General features: G+C 41.8%; 1 protein-coding gene across 1 annotated transcript in view; it reads left to right on the top strand.

The window, feature by feature from the left end:
* The window catches only part of LOC306830035 (seizure protein 6 homolog), a gene marked incomplete at its 3' end in the record, with an annotated part of 130,905 nt that overhangs the window by 36,274 nt on the left and 78,381 nt on the right, over nt 1-16,250 (top strand). The window lies entirely within an intron of this gene.

Below are 16,250 nucleotides of genomic sequence, written 5' to 3'. Positions count from 1 at the left end.
TTCCAATATCTTTACTGCTTTTCCAGTTCAGGGTTGCTTGGGGGCAGATCCCAGCTGTCATTGGTCGAGAGGCGGGGTACACCCTGCACAGTTCACCAGTCAATCACAGAGCTGACTTATAGAGACAGACAACCAGTCACACTCATATTCACACCTATGGGCAATGCAGAGTCACCAATTAACCTAACGAGCATGCCTTTGGACTGTGGGAGGAAGCCGGAGTTCCCTGAGGGAACCCACACATGCACGGTGAGAACATGCAAACTCCACACAGAGAGGCTCCGGTCAGATGGGGATTTGAACCAAGAACCAGCTCGCTGTGAGGCAGCGGCGCTAACATCTGCTACACCATGAATCCCCAGAGTTAAACCGTCTTTTTTTAATGTCTGAAAATGAAAAACCCATCCTGGTGTTCATACCAACTCACATCTGTGCAGGTCATCTCTACATGGAGTTATCTCTCCAAATCAATCAGCCTATCAGCTCACATGTCCCCTGTGTGTGTTGGATCTGCTGTTGATGCACATCACCAATATATGTTTTATTTTGTTGTTATTTTCAGACAGAGAACATATTTCAGTGTGAAGTTTTTAGCTTTTGGCACTTCGGTGACCTCCTTTTAGAGTTGTGAATAAATATTTCTTTTCTCTCTGTAGGTTTAACTTTTTTCTCCACAGAGTAAAAAAGAAAAAAAAATATTCAGCTACTCCTTCCCCCCCAATAAATTGCAGAGACAGAGGTGTTTTTACTCACAGGTGTCACCTTGTCTTCTGAGGCTTCATAAAAATCCTCTTTGCTGATGCTGCAACCTGAATTATTTATTCAGCCTGAAACTAATCTACATTTCTCCTCCTCCTCCTCTCACGTCGTTATGTACCTGTGTGTCCTTCTACTGTGACTGACATTGAAGAGAAGATGGTTTGCTTTCAGTTTTCTCACCAGGCAGCTCCAACATGAACTACTTTACCTTATCTGATGCTCAAGTTAATAAACATACAGTGCTTTATGTAACATTTTCAACTATCATGAGATGTGTACACGTTTTGAGAGGCTTGCAAGCTTACACTGACCACAGAAGTTTATAATGAAAACATTTTCTCTTACCATGATCATTTTAAGGCGCGTTTGAGGTTCAAGGAAGAATTCTAACTGGGGTTTATGATGTGAAATATTAGCTGTTCGGATACCTTGGGCAATCAAACGACTCATTAAGGTTCAAGACAAGGAATGTGTTTGAATTATGTTTTCTATTTTGAAACTGTAAGTGTGTAGTAAACAATACTTTTTGAACTATTTGGTTACATTTAAGGTTGGAGTTTTGCAGTTAAAATAAGAGTTTTGGGAAAAGTATAGGAAGAACCCCAAACCTGGAGCTTCATGGTGGGCAATTCAAGTGAGACTGTCCCCCCTTCAGCTGATGGATTATGTATCAGATCAATTATTGAATGTGACCTCTTCTGTGAAGGAAAAAAAAAGCCACAGTGCAAACCAAGCGGGAAGGATGAGCAACTCAGAAAAATGTGGAGTGAATTTGAAGTTATTTTTTTATTGAGGGGTAGAGGAGGCAAGAAAAACAGCTGGACGAATGTGCAGTATGTGTCAGGATATTTTACAGTTGTCATGACTGAGCTTTCATTGAGGTCGACAACACGAGTAGGTCGGTTTTGAATCATCATAAAATGTTTGTCTTACGAGAGAGATTAATAGAAGTTTGAACAAGATGGTAATTGATCAGAGGTTTCTGCTAATCAGGATCGAAGGTGTGATGTGAAACGAGCTGAACGTGCTGATTTCCAGCTTTCTTAAGACGAGGACCGGCAAAAAGATCAATAGAATGCTCACTGCTTATTTGTATTACAGTCATTCAATTTATGTGCAATATGAAGCTACGAGTTAACTAAAGAGTGCTAACATTAGCCTGCTAACACAGACAATTTTCCCGCCAAACTCGACTCCTTCGTGCGAACATGAGGGGAGGGGATTAGAGGTGTGTTGCGGAGACTTTGGTATGGTGGAGGTGTTGCCAAACAGCCATATATTTTGTATTGATATTAACATCTTACTGAAAAAGATAACAATACTGGATTTTATTAAAGCATATAAGATGGAGCCTGTTGTTGATGCCTCTCAGTCCCTCTGAGCAGCTGTTCTGCTGCACTGACACACAGCTGGATTTTGTTGTGTCTCCTCAGTCTTGTCGTCTCACTGCTGCCCTGCAGGGTCAGATGTCCTGCTGGGAAAACTCCTGCTCCATCAAACTGCTTGTCCCTCTTGGTTTGTTAAACCAGCCTTCCTTTCTCTCAGTCGGACAGGAAACGGAGGCCAATGACCTACACCTGCTCTGCCTTCCAACTGCCAATCAGCTGCTGCGAGCCAGTGCTGAGCACAAACAAGCTTATTGAATTAATGTTAAAACGCAGAGTGGGGCCCAGCTCGGTAATTATAAATCAAGACTTATCAGCGGAACATAATTGATTTGGTAATTGTGTTTGCTTTCTTGAGTCAAACCCAAAAGTTTGCAGGCATGAATTAGAGACGATGTCAGTGCAGCTGAAGCCCCGCGATGTTGAGTGAATGTCAAATATCTGCTGCTGCAACCTTTGAAGGCGAGCAGAAAAACAGTCTGTCACACAAAAACAAAAAACTATACACAGAGGTAAAATAAGTACAAAACCTCAACAGGATTCATCATATAGTTTCATTCTACACCAACCCTTGTGGGTGGCTCTTTTAGCCTCTCAACTTCAAATTGGATCAGTTATATAGGGGTGATAAAATGAGGATCATGTCTCAGCGGGTAGCCTAGTGGGTAGTGCTCCCATTGACCTTCAGGCAGACGGCCCAGGTTTGAATCCCACCTGATGCTCCTTTAACGCATGTCTTTCCCCACTCTCTCTCTCTCTCTCTCTCTCTCTCTCTCTCTCTCTCTCTCTCTCTCTCTGATTTCTGACCTCATCCACTCGATGTGAAAACGCCCCCACATTCTATAATCTCGTCTTATTCCTCCAACGCCTGCTGCTCTTATACTCACAACTACTAAATCAAAAAGTACAGGTCTAACTTCACCAGCAGATGCTGTGTTGTAATCTCTTTTCAATTTGTAGACATTTTATAAGACGAAACAAAAACACTCAAACACCTAGAAAATTGTTGTAGTCATTTATGGTATATCTGTTGTTTTTTCTGCATCCTTCTCTCATCTCGTGCCGTTTTGTTTCCTTCCTCCCTGTCTGATTAAAGCAGCATCTATAGCTTCTGTGGAGAGAAATGTATCCTCGCAGGCTGCAGCAGAGTTATCTTCCCCCTGGTGTGGCTGCCTGTCGCTGTGAGATGAGGGACTCGAAGGGCGGGGGAGAGATTGCCTGCCCATCTGCGATTGAATCAGCTGTCAGTTATCTCCTATGTGTTGGGGAAATCGTCAGGTAGTTCTGCTCGGGTCTGATGCCCTGATAAGACAAAACAGAAAGTGGCACACTTGATCCTGACGGCTTCCTCCTCGACATAACACAAATGAAGGCTCCACATTTCCCCTTTCCTGCGTCTGATAATTCAAAAATCAATTTCTACAAGCCGCCGACTCTTAGCACCTCATCCAGATATTTAGATTGTTCTGGTCACTGCACTGATTTGCAGATTGTTTTAGTGGGGGAGTTTTTTAATCATGCTGGGTGAGATACTTCCTCTTCTCAACAAACTGCTCTGCAGACAGAGCTGCTGGTTAAATTCACCCGGAAACATCGCACCGTTGTTTGTTTGTCTTTCTCTGAGATGAATCCCTGCGGTCGTCCTCCTCTCACACTTCACTGATTAAAGATTGCACTCGGGAAATCAAGGATCGCCTCCACCCTGGCTGCTGAAACGAGACCCAAATGTTGTGAGACGTCGGCGTATGGGCTTATTTTCCTGCTGAGTGCCCTTGTTGCCGCCAGTGTCCCTTCCTACCATAAGTTCAGAGGTCTTTACAGCCGCAGTGTTTCATCTTGCAACCCCCCCCCCCCCCCCCCCCCCCCTCGCTCTCTGAGTCACTGCCTGTTTGTTGACAGTCCCTTCCGTTCCACTCCACCAGCTTCAGTCAAATTTCACACTTGTCAGCCTGCCTGATTCCTCCAACAGCTACAAGCACATCTGAGGGCTGCCCCCCTCCACCCCCGTGCCTCAGCCTCCCCCTCCCCTCCCCTTATGTTATAAGATGGCTTCAGGTTAAAGCTCGCCACTGGGCTCTTTTCTCCTCATCTATTTTTAAATAACTAATTGTGTAATTTGCATCAGAATTAAATATCTTTATTAATGCCAGTGAATGAAATGATCGAGTCGCTAAATGTTTTCGATCTCTGCATCTAGACGGCAGGGTTTCTTGGAAATAGTTCATTTCTGCATCCTCCACTTTAAAGTTTTAATGACCAGGTTTAATGAAAAGGAGAGAAGGAAGTGTAGCCTTGATATTCATCACTGCTCATTAGAATAACACCTGGCTCCGCTGGGAAGCCCACAAACATCGCTGTTGCTTCCGAAGGCTGAATGATCATCAGACTGTAAATGATGGGTTAGCTGATTGGACTGCAATTAGATTTGTTTCTCAAATCTGATCTTGATGACTGACTTTTCTCCAACGTTATTTGCAAACAATCTGAAGAAGCCCTCTGAAATACTTTGAGGGCTCTGTTCTCTGCAGCAGCTCTCATTCACATCCTTCTCTTTCGGATTAAATTGTGATTTAACGAGATGCTAGTGAAACAAAAGACGCGTGTCCGCAGTCAAACAACAACTGCATTGACGTTGTTGGTAGAGTCGGCTGTCTCCTCACCGGAGGGTCGGGGGTTCAATCCCCTTCTCCTGCGGCAACATGTCTGATGTGTCTTTGGGCAACACACTTAACCCCAATTTGCTCCCAATGCTTGGGCAGCAGTGTGCGGATGTGTATGAATGGGACTGTTGTAACAAGCATGCTCTAGGTTTCATACTGCAGCCTGATATATTGAACATGAAACCTCAGCCCTCGCTGCGTGTATAACTAAAGTAGTGTTGCAGTATTATTTGATTGGGAGCACTACACAGCAGATAATGTCGAGCTTACGGCACAGCGCGTGCTCCTACATGATAACTGTGTCTCTCTCCAAAGCTCTCACACCCTGTTGAACTGGTTGAGATGTTGCCAGTTGCTTTCTAAATCTGCCTATCTGAGCCCCCCACCCACCCACCATCCCCTCCTCTACATCACCCCGGCCCCCCCTCATCTCCTTCATCCAGCCCTCTGCCTCTCTCCGATGGCTCTCCCCTCGACCTGTTGGAGTGGAGAGGCCCATCTGTGGGCTTATCTTGCTCCGCCGGAGAGCAGTAAACACTCATTTTTGTGGCTGTCAGTTTGGTGAAGGTGGGCAGCCGTGTGGAACATCAGCGGCGTTCTCAGCGGTGGAAATAGAGCCGACTTCAAGGCTGCTAGAGCCACTCTTTTCCCTCGTTTCTCTTCCTCCCCAGGAACAATGGCAGCACTTTTAAACCTGCCTCGTATTGATTTAGAGGTCATGTTTGCTATTTCTCGAGCCTCTTTGCAGACTACATATCTATATGTTGTGCTCATGCTGAGAAACACGCTGCCACGTTCAATATCACAGGACACATGTAAGGAAATAAGAGCCTTCACGGCACAACAACCAGACCTAAATCAAGATTTTTGTTCAGACTGAACCTTACATCAGTAAAGTTGCAGAGCTACAATTCTGTCTATTCTAAGACTTCATCAGCTGAAGTATCTGTAGCTCAGAGGTTTTTTCTTAATATAGACGTGTTATTAAATCCACCAGAGGATCATTTGTACTGTAAACTAAGTCGAGAAGTTGCAAACTATATTGCACTCTTTTCACTCTCTCGTTGTCAAGAGAAAAAAGAAACATGTATGTATGGTCACAAGCAGTTATTTAAGACATTACATACACTTTTTACATGCATGCAACATGCAACAAAACTAGCAATGTTTCCATAACTAACTTCATCGTAACAGTGTAGAAATTATTAGCACTCCACATTTGTCAGCAATTTAAGAGTGTCAGACCCATTTTAAGTCTTGCTAAAGTTTAGTTATGTTTTTACTAAGTATTAAATATGAAGCGTATCACTTTACTGAGAAAGAGTTAGATGAAGATTCAGAAAAACAAAAAAAAAGTCTGAGAAACACAACCGCTGTGTGATTACAACAAACCCTGCAGACAAAGAAGAATGATTCTACTTTACTAAGATTTTCTGAAAACTAACATGAGAAACAACTTTGTTCTAAATCAGCCGTCGTGTCCCCTCGTGTTTTTAATTTGTTTAATTAGTGGTTGAAGTTAAAAGTAATCAGGAAAAGACTCTATACGTCTGCCATAGCTTTTTGAAAATCTTCAGAGCTGTGGAGGAAGATGTATTCTTTATGTTTAAGTCGTGCAATCGATTCAAAATCTTTAGCTCGCTATATCTTACCAAAATGCAGGGAAGAAAATTCTAGTTCCTTTCCGTCTCTGAACGACTGTGTCCACTTTACACTCTGTGGATTCTCACTGCATTGTGAGCAGAAAAACACTCATGCAGAGGAATCACTCAGTAACATACATGAGCTTTGATGATTCGGGGGCCCACAGGTCCTCTGAAGGACCCCATTTCAGCTCCTAATGGCTCAGAGAAATGGGTTTCAGGCATACAGATCGTATCTTTGTGTTTTTGTCTGGGGGAGATGAAAGGAGGCCAGACTCCATATATGTGGCTGTGAAGATTGTGACTCGCTGCCTTTCTCATCTTCACCCTATTCTACAGAATTAATGACAGCAGCTCCATCATGCTATGGACCGGAGGGTGGAGGACAGTGGGGGTTGTGAATGGCGGGGGGAGGATTACTGTGCTGGAGCCGAAAATGGAATTCTCTTCTCTTTCTCTTTGGAATAACTTGGCAGGGTTTCTCTTTCAGTACACACTCTCGTCCTTTACTTTTTTTTTTTCAAACTGTCCTCCAAAATCCTTTCATTTCTTTCTCTGAAGATTGCCTCTCTTTCTTGCTTTTTAAAATTATTTTATTATAGACCCTTGAAAACGGCAGTGAAGATAGGAGGAGGAGGAGGAGGAGGAGGAGGAGGAAGAGAGAAAGCAACAAAGTCTCAGATTCAGAGAGCGACATTAAAACAGACAGAAGAGTTTGTTGTTAGTGTGTTTTGTGCTTAAAGCTGAACGAGTGGATTGAAGCTGTCTACTTAAGTCATTAGACAGTTTGAAGACCTGCTGCATAACCTTGTGTTTGAAAATTATTTAAAGCATACTTGAACATCACTTCACTCATATGTCCTTGAAGATCCCTGAGTGATCATGACCAAGCTGTCAAATTCTAGTTTGGGTTTCTTTTCACTGGACCGTTCCATGAAAGATGCAGGTCCTCCTTTATTTTAAAAAGCACTTCTCTCTTCCACTTTTGGCATCTATCTTGTATTTATATTTATACGTGTATACTGCTGTTGAAATACTCTGACCTTTGAGATTTTGATTCACAAAGTTCCCATCTTTATTGGCATTGGCGATTACTTTCCAATGCCAATAACTTATCGATTTTGATTATTTGAAAATTATGCATAAGTACAGTTGTGCAAGAAGAAGCCTTGTAGCTGTTTTTCTTATTTGACTTAAGTCCCTAGCTCCCCCTCTCTGCCTGAAAGTTTGGTTGGTGACGTTGCTGAGATCATGTCTGTGTTTTAAACAGTCTATGCTGTAAGTTGAGGAATATTTAGCACCTTGTCCTCCTTTTCCACATCACCAAGATGTTCATAACTGCATCTTTATTTTGTTCTTTTTCAATAAATCTCCACCCACTCAGCCAGTCCTGAAGATGACGACTGCACTAACCTGTTTCTTCCTGACCACATAACAATATATCCTGTATGACTGTGATGAGTGTTCTGTGTGTGTGTGTTCTTTGTGTGTGTTTGTGTGTGTGTCTACAGCATGTCAGGTGATCCATCACGTTAGTCAGCAGTAAGCAGCCGAAGTGGTGAAGTGCTTGATCTTCCCCAAAGCTGCGAGCTGCTGATAGGTCCCTCGTCTCAGAGCAGCAGCCTCATATTTCTTCATCTAATTGGATTGCAGCTTGTCAGCGTCTCATTTGTATACGACCGCCTTCTCCTCCTCCACGTTTACGTCGCTCCGGGCTTCTCGACACAGCCTAAGTAATGACTTTGCTTTCTAATTTTACCATCCGTTCATATTTCTCTCCTGTCCTTCATCTCAATCTGACTGAACCTTGTTACCTTTCCTCGTCATCCTCCGCCTCCTCACGTCCTCGATGAAGTCACACAGTGTCCCTGTATCCTCCGACGAGGCTGCACACTGTGTTTTGTTGCAGTTTGTCAGCAAGGGCACATCTTGTTCAGTTATGCTGCTTGTTTTGGGATTGACAGGGACAGCAGGTGGACAGATCGGAGGTGACAGATGGACAGTAGCTGCTGGACACGGTGGAGGTTCAGTCAGTGGAGCTACAGAACACCAGACAGTCAACACAGAGTGCGGGGAGTTTATTTCGCACAAGTTAGATCGAGAGATGTCAAATTCATTCAGAGTAAAAAAGTGTCAGTGTTGATTTTTACATGCCCAGGTACACAGTAACCACCAGCTGCTGTTTACAAGAGAAGCAGAGAAAACACACCTGCTGTCCCACTAACCTACATGAAAATAACAGCAGAGAGGAATCACACTGAATTAAACCATATTAAAACGTAAAATGGCTAATGCACTAAAGTTCTATTTCTTTTTTTAACCCCGCATTGCAGATTTATTTTCCCGAGAAAAGGTAAAAACAGTCTCTAAAATATCCCCTTCATCAGAAAAGTTTCAGAACAAGCTTCAAAAAAAAAAAAAAGAAAAAAAAAAAGAGGGTTTTTTATCGTGGAGGATTTCTTTCCCCAGTGAGGTGTCTGGGTAATATGGTGGTGATTAAACTTTAAAGCTCTTCTGATCATGCAGGACTGGATTCTTCTCCATGGAAATCAAGCACTTAGATATTTTGGGAAACATCAGATTTTGGTTGGTTCCGCCTGTTCGGCTTGACTACGGTCAACTCAGAAGAGAGAGTCACTCCCATGATTCCCCTCCAGCCTCGGCGCCCCCTCGCTGCAGAATTTACAGCAGTTTTGAAGAGGATTTAAAGTGTTAACATAAAACAGAACTGAAACTTCTGATGATAAAAAGAGAATATATGAAACTATATTTCTTCATAGCCCTGATAACCTCAGGAGGAAGATTCTGAAGGATGCTGTCCTTCATGTTTCTCATCCGGTCAGACAAAATCAGTTCCAGAAACCTCACCACACAAGCAAAAATGAAGGACTTAAAAATCTTTACACCAAACACAGAAGTGATATTTCACCTCCATTTGAAGCTGCCAAAGTGCCAATTTAATGTTTAGTGAGGCTGTGTTTGCTGGCCCTGATGGTAATTGCTTGTCTTAAAAAGCCTTTAGAAATATAACTCTGTTGGGGTTTTGTTGCCCAGGTTAGAAAAATAAAAACAACTTTCAGTTACACAGTTTGTCAGAAACTTCCTCCTGATGTTCAACCTGAGCCAATATGTAATTACCTCTGAAGGTCACACGGATTGGGTCAAACTTAGAAAGAGAGCAGAGCAGGTCACAGTGATGTGCTTGATATAATTCTTTTTCAATCTACACAAGAAATCCAGGAGAGCTCAGCCTAGTTGTAAATATGCTCACAGATGATTTTGAATTTCTAATAGTCCATTTTCTCATAGTTTTATAGCTAGTCTTATTGCCAATCCTTTATTTAATTTTATTTTTAAGATCATTTTGAGCACATTTAAAGGGAAGGGAAATGTGAGTGATATAGTTTGGGGGGATGACGTGCATGAAATGGGTGCTGATTGGGTGTCGATTCAGCGACCTGTCCAATGAAGACGGTGGCTGGCTGCACTGCAGACTGAAGAAGAACCAACATCCCAGACTCATTACAGATGTAATTTTACCTGACTTTAATTATCAAACTGATCATCTCAACTTGCACGTTCATGACATCATCGTGTTATATTACATGTGAGCTTTCATTTTACATACACTGTCAAATGTGACGTAAATGTGCAGGCAGCTGGGTGTGATCACAGCCTGGCTGCAGAATCGTTTTGTCGAAAATTAAATTCAAACAATGACAGCCGCTGTATCACAAACACAACTTGCATGTATGTTTTAGTTATGCAGATTAAATGAGTGAGAAGCACTTGAGGATACTAAAAGCAACAACAGGAAAAAACCCTGTCAACTGTATTTCAATTACGGACAAAACTGTCAAAAACATCTGTGCACTCGGCTCATAAGACAGGCTTAAAACTAAAACACTCTGCAGCTGTGTGACACAAACCTGCAGCCTGAGTTGAATCATGTTGTTTTGCTGAAGTCTGTAAGGAAAGAATTCCTCCTGCACAAACACACATTCTTTGGCCACTTGTATTTTACTTCACTGTTAACATCATGCACCTGTGTGCTCGCCTCTACATCCAGTTATCAATCTGTTCCTGGTTAGCATTCAATCATTTCCACAGCTCTGAATGAATGTATGCTGGGTCAGACACATCCAGCATAGAGAGCACTGCTTCTTGTTGTCTCAGCAAGTACTCTCCCTCTAAATCACAATTCCTGGCATCGACGCGCCGTCGGGCTGCCAAACAATTTCCATTTGCTGTTGTTTGATAGGTGGATCCAGGCTTCTCTCTGGGGCTCTTTTGTTTTTTTTTTACAATAATTTGTTTGCCATCCGTGGCGAGGAAAGTGACAGCTGCCAGAACCTGAGCAAGTCTGAATCCTCTCTGATTATTGCTACACTTAGAGCAGGAGCCGGGTCCCTGTCTCTCAGCGGTTTTGGCACAAGCAGCGAGCAAAATCAAATGCAATAAAAGCATGTCTGGATTAGAGCTTGTTAAGCGAGAGAAGAGCCTTTAATTGCTCAGGCTTTGTACAGCTTCACAAAGAGGCGGCGTTGCTAATCTGTAGCTCAGGGGTGAATGTTTGTGAAGAAACAAGCAGAGATGTAAAGGGAGGTGCAGGGAAGAAAGGCTTTTCAGGAAGGATGATTTGAACACACACAGTCGATTAGCTTCTGGCGGATTGTTTTCTTTCTTTTTTTTATCATAACATAGGTCTGCAAGTTTTATTCCAAAAGCTTAGATTAAACAACATTGTGGCCTCTGATTTTTGAAGTCCTGCAGAGAAAACACAGATATAGATTATCAAAATGTCTTTGATTCAATTAAAGGATAATACAGATGTACAGATGAACTGTATGCAGGTAGTAGTATGTTCTGAGGTAATTAATTTCCCATCCGGTTGAACAGAAATTGAAGACTCTTAAATTTAAGAGTCTAAAGATAAGAAAGATGAGAAACACATTGGAAAAAGTCCCAATTGACAAAAAATTTATATCAACCAGGTAAATTATCTGCAGGTATGTCATTTGGTTTGCAGAGTGTAGCTAATGTTAGCCGTGCTAGCACTGCCAGCACTGCCAGCCTTCATCCTCTCAGCAGATTAACTTCCACACATTGCTCCGGTCAACATGCGACTCGAACCTGACACATACTTTTTCATCTTTATTTTCTCGATCTAATTACTCCCAAACTGTGAGATGTTATCTCTTCACTGTGCTTGTTTAGATCTGAGTAGAAGATCTGAGAGAGCAGGCCTATTAACACCTTTAAGCAGTCTATGGCTACAGCCCCAGCTAGTGATTGTTGGCTATGTTGCAGTTTGAGCACAACATCTGACTGGTTTGCAACAAGTAGCTACAGACAGTTCAACCCAAAGCCTCCAGCAGAAAAATCACTGGTAATGTTGTTTTCTTTGATGAGTTTAATTTTAGCTGTTTGGTTGTAATTCCTCTGAATATTTTAAACTATTAATCAATCATCCCAAAATTGCAGATTATTCAACCTTCGAATATGAGTTTCACTGCAGGATACTTCAACTTCCCGTCATCCCTGTCATTTATGTGTATAAAGTCTCCATAAAGGCTTTTCAGTGTTCAGGCTCATGTAGGCTCAAAGAGAGTGTTACAGATGTTCAAATGCTCCATGGTTCCTTTCATCTGCTTCTAGAAAAACAGTCAGGGCCGTGTGTTGGCACCGAGCATCGCTCGTCTTCTCTCTGAGCAGCAGATCAATGCGTCCGCACTGATACGGGCCTGAACCATCTATTGATCCACTCTGCCTCATCTTTGTCCCCGGTCATTATGGAGATGAGAAAGCGACCTTTTCCAGAGGTGTCAGAGTGGAAAGGAGACTGTTTAACAGCTTTCACAAGCATGCAGTCCACTGGCACAGAGATTGTGCCTTTCAGAGAAGGTTAAAAGGATTTTTGTGCCACACTGACCACACAGTCTGATGTTTACTATCCTGTATTTCATCTTTACACAGTCCATGTAAAGGTGCTTCGAGCATTATAGGTAGCCATTCTGCAAAAAACGCAGATTTATCTCTATCATTTCATGATTGGCTTGTTTATGGTTTGTTTTTATCATTTTTTCTTTTTTTTTTTACATCATTGAAAGACTTTTAAGGTAAATAAGATTTTATCCAAAACCTGAGCTTGAGATATTTTCAGGTCTTGACGACAATTCGACCAAAGTCTTGGACTTACTCCAGATGCTTCAGCCTGCAGCAGTGAAACAGGTTGTAATGGCTCGAACGTAATCATACACATCCTCTAAAGTTCTACTTTTATTGTGAGTGGCAGAATGGCAGATTGTTTTTTATTGTCTAACAAGGATACATAACTATTTATTCAAGAGGAAGCTCACCAAAAACAGCTGTTACATCACTTTTTCTAAAGACAACAAAGGTGTACATACAATTTATAATAGTGTACATAAACATAAATCTGTAAAAAAAGGTAATTATCAGGTTGCATTAAATGGTGGAATGGTGTATAGGAGAGGTTGAAGGTGCAGTGCTTGAGTAAATACACTTACATACAACCAATGGCCATATTGTTCTATTAAGATAATTGCATTTGTGGCAGAAGCAGCCGCAGCAGAGACAATACAACTTCTCATTTTGTCACATTTTATGCAAAAAAAAAAAAAAGGACTTGAGTGCATATTCCATTCAGTCTTATTTGCAATTTAAATGTTTATTTGGGCTTTTAGCTTTCAAACAAGAACAAAACCACCTTCTGTGTAACTTCTGCAGCACACATTTCCACGTCATTTATTGGTGCATGTTTGCATAAAAAGAGATTTATCTGTTTCCAGAGTGCGTTGGCTCTGAACACAGCACTGTCGGTGGTGATCAGAGCGTGTGTGTGTGTGTGTGTGTGTGTGTGTGTGTGTGTCTGTCTGTGTCTGTGTCTGTGTGTCTGTGTATTTGGGTATAATGGTGGCTTTCTGTATACCTGCTATTATTAAGCTTGCATGAATGAGCATCCCTGGCTGTGGAGCTGTGCGAGGAGTACAATCAATACGGTGAGGGAAATTTTGAAGTGGGTAACATTTTGCTACAGGCAACACTGGATTAAGAGTCTGGTTTGTATTCAGGGAGAGCGAGACGGTGTCTTCGCAATCAATTCTGCCTCATATAAAAATCCAAAACATGCTGCAAATATGCTGTGTTTATACATGCACTGGGCACTGGAAATGATTCTCCCACTATTCTCTATTCAATTTCATCATAGTTGCTTTTGCTGCAGAGAGAACCAAGCATTTATTTCTTACAGGTATATATTGCAGATAAGTCGTTTCCAGCTGCATATTTAATAGATTTTTATTGATTGTGCTTATGATTTTTCCTCCATCCCCTACCTCACCATCTCTGACGAGTGTCACAACCCAGCTCTTAAGGCTCTTACAAAATTAGAAGCAAAAAGTTTGATAAGCGCTAATAGTGCCACACGAGGACGCCAGGAAGAGTGAAACATTAACCAGCAACCTGCAGGAACACTGCGCGCGCACACACACACACACACACACACACACACACACACACACACACACACTCACACACTCACACAGACAAAAGGGAAAACACAATAGCAGGACCTGCTGATGGAAGGGCCGTCACACATGTACATGGGTAAAAGTCCTGAAATAGGAAGTGAAGCTCTTTATATAGGAAGTGTATACTCTTCTCCGTACGTTATGGGTATTCATTACTCGATTTCTATATTCATCTCGTTTTGAGTGTCAGCCGAGATATAAAAAAAGAGTTCTCCATCAGGCATCCATCGTCTGTAGCTGACGTTCAGAAAGGTTTTAAGCAAAAATGATGTCATCATATCACATCACACAGTAAGTAGAGAATAGCCGTTTGTTTTAATCGTGCACACATAAATTGGGTGTTCAGCCAACTAAAAAAATCTGATCCAACCTTCACAACAGGGCACTAAGTCTCTAGCTCGACTCTTCTCATCTGTCGCCCCCTGGTGGTGGAACAAACTACTAAAACTCTGTCTGATCTGCAGAGTCCCTCTGCACCTTTAAGAAAAAGCTCAAGACCCACCTCTTTCATGGACACCTAAACATTGAATGATATTGATGATGATGCTGATGATGATATTTTGGATGGTTTTAATTTTTGATTAGAACTCTCTGTAAGAGCTGTTGTGTTTTGCCTCTGTGCACTTCCTGTCAGCACCTGTGTCCGATCAGACTTAAAGCTGTTTGTTTCCACTTATTGATATTGTTTTCTCCTCTACTTGTTGTTCTTACTCTCAGTATGTACATTGCTTTGGATAAAAGCACCATTTATTTTGTGTATAATCTATTGGATGTATAAGAAAGGTTGAAAGGGTAGCAAAATGTCATGGTGAACAAAGGTCTTTTTACTGTATAAATACTGTACTGTTGCACTGAACGATTAAAAAAAAGACTTTGAAATAATCCAGCGATCAGGCTTTGGCAGCAGCTGAAGGATCATTTCTCCCTTTTCGTTTTGTCTCCAACTGTAACTCCACTGAACTTTAATGATTGGGATTTGTATTGGACTCATGCTTTATTCAAAGGGAGGCTTAAATTCCGTTGTGGCTCTGTGACAGCCCCGGGGGGGGGGGGGAGACATCAAAGTGTCCCTTAAGGTGCTTTGCCCTTTTTCACACACTGCCTCTTGCTGCATCACAAAGACGAGAAAAAAAGAAATGCAACTGAAGAGGAGAAAAAGCAGAAATCTGTTTCCTTTGTGGAGATGAACTTTAAAGACAGGCTGACACTGTGTTTATGTGCAGCTTTGATTTAAATTATTCAGCTGTCCAATATATCTGTCCGGCAGGGAGGTCTTTAGCGTGTCAGCAGCTCAGGGACGTTAAGTTTAGTTGTAATGATTTGAATGCAGAGGTCTATGACCCCAGCGTTTGATTCTGTTATGACTGATGGTAATGAAAATATCAATTTCACTTCATTACTTCTCCATGCAGAGACATTTCCTCTCTTTAATACAGCCTCTCCCCTTACAGATAATACGTTTATATGTTATTACTAAATTGTTTTTTGAAGCACATGATCATGGTGGAAATGATATGATTTAATTTGTGTCTGGATTATGTTTAGAAGAGACAGTTATTTAAGGTGAACAATGCTCTTTGTTTTCCCGACATACCGGTAGAGCGTTGGAGGGGTGGGATTGAATTGCAGAGCTACAGAATCTATAGGGTCTCCAGGAGATCGGTAAATTTCCCTCTATGTCAGTCTGAGTCAAATATAACTATTTAGCCCGTTCACTCAGAATGGATTACAGCTGCTAATAGCTTGAAATTGATATAATTCTATCAAGATCTGATTTACAAAGCTTATAGTGCTGATGATGTTCAGGCACACACACGCCCCAAAGGTCGTCCCGCGCAGTTTGCTCTTGTTTTTCATCTGAATGTGGGAAAGAAGCTATCTGCACCTTTACTCTGCCGGGAGCTGCACTCTCATGCTGATGGAGCAAAGGCCTTTACACATAAAGATGAAGACTATAAATGTGTGATATGAGTTACTATGTTTAACAACAGGCTTCCTCCCTGAATGGAGTAAGAGAGAACAACTCAAATAATGGTGTAACGGAAGCAGACCTCGACATACAGTGAACATAAAGTGCTGAGCTGCTCACAGATCTAATCCTTGATTATTTAAATAACCGTAATGTCAAAGCAAAATGTACAGATTTAGTTACAGATAATGTGAAAGACAAACAAAAGTGGAATTGTTTTACATCTCGTTACCATCTAGTCTTTGCCGACAGTCTTTTTACCCACTGTGCATGGCTAATGG

Source organism: Symphodus melops, assembly GCF_947650265.1.
Source record: "Symphodus melops genome assembly, chromosome: 10".
NCBI classification, from domain to species: domain Eukaryota; kingdom Metazoa; phylum Chordata; class Actinopteri; order Labriformes; family Labridae; genus Symphodus; species Symphodus melops.
The sequence above is the reverse complement of the archived record's forward strand: the minus strand, read 5'-3'. Positions and strand labels throughout refer to the sequence as shown.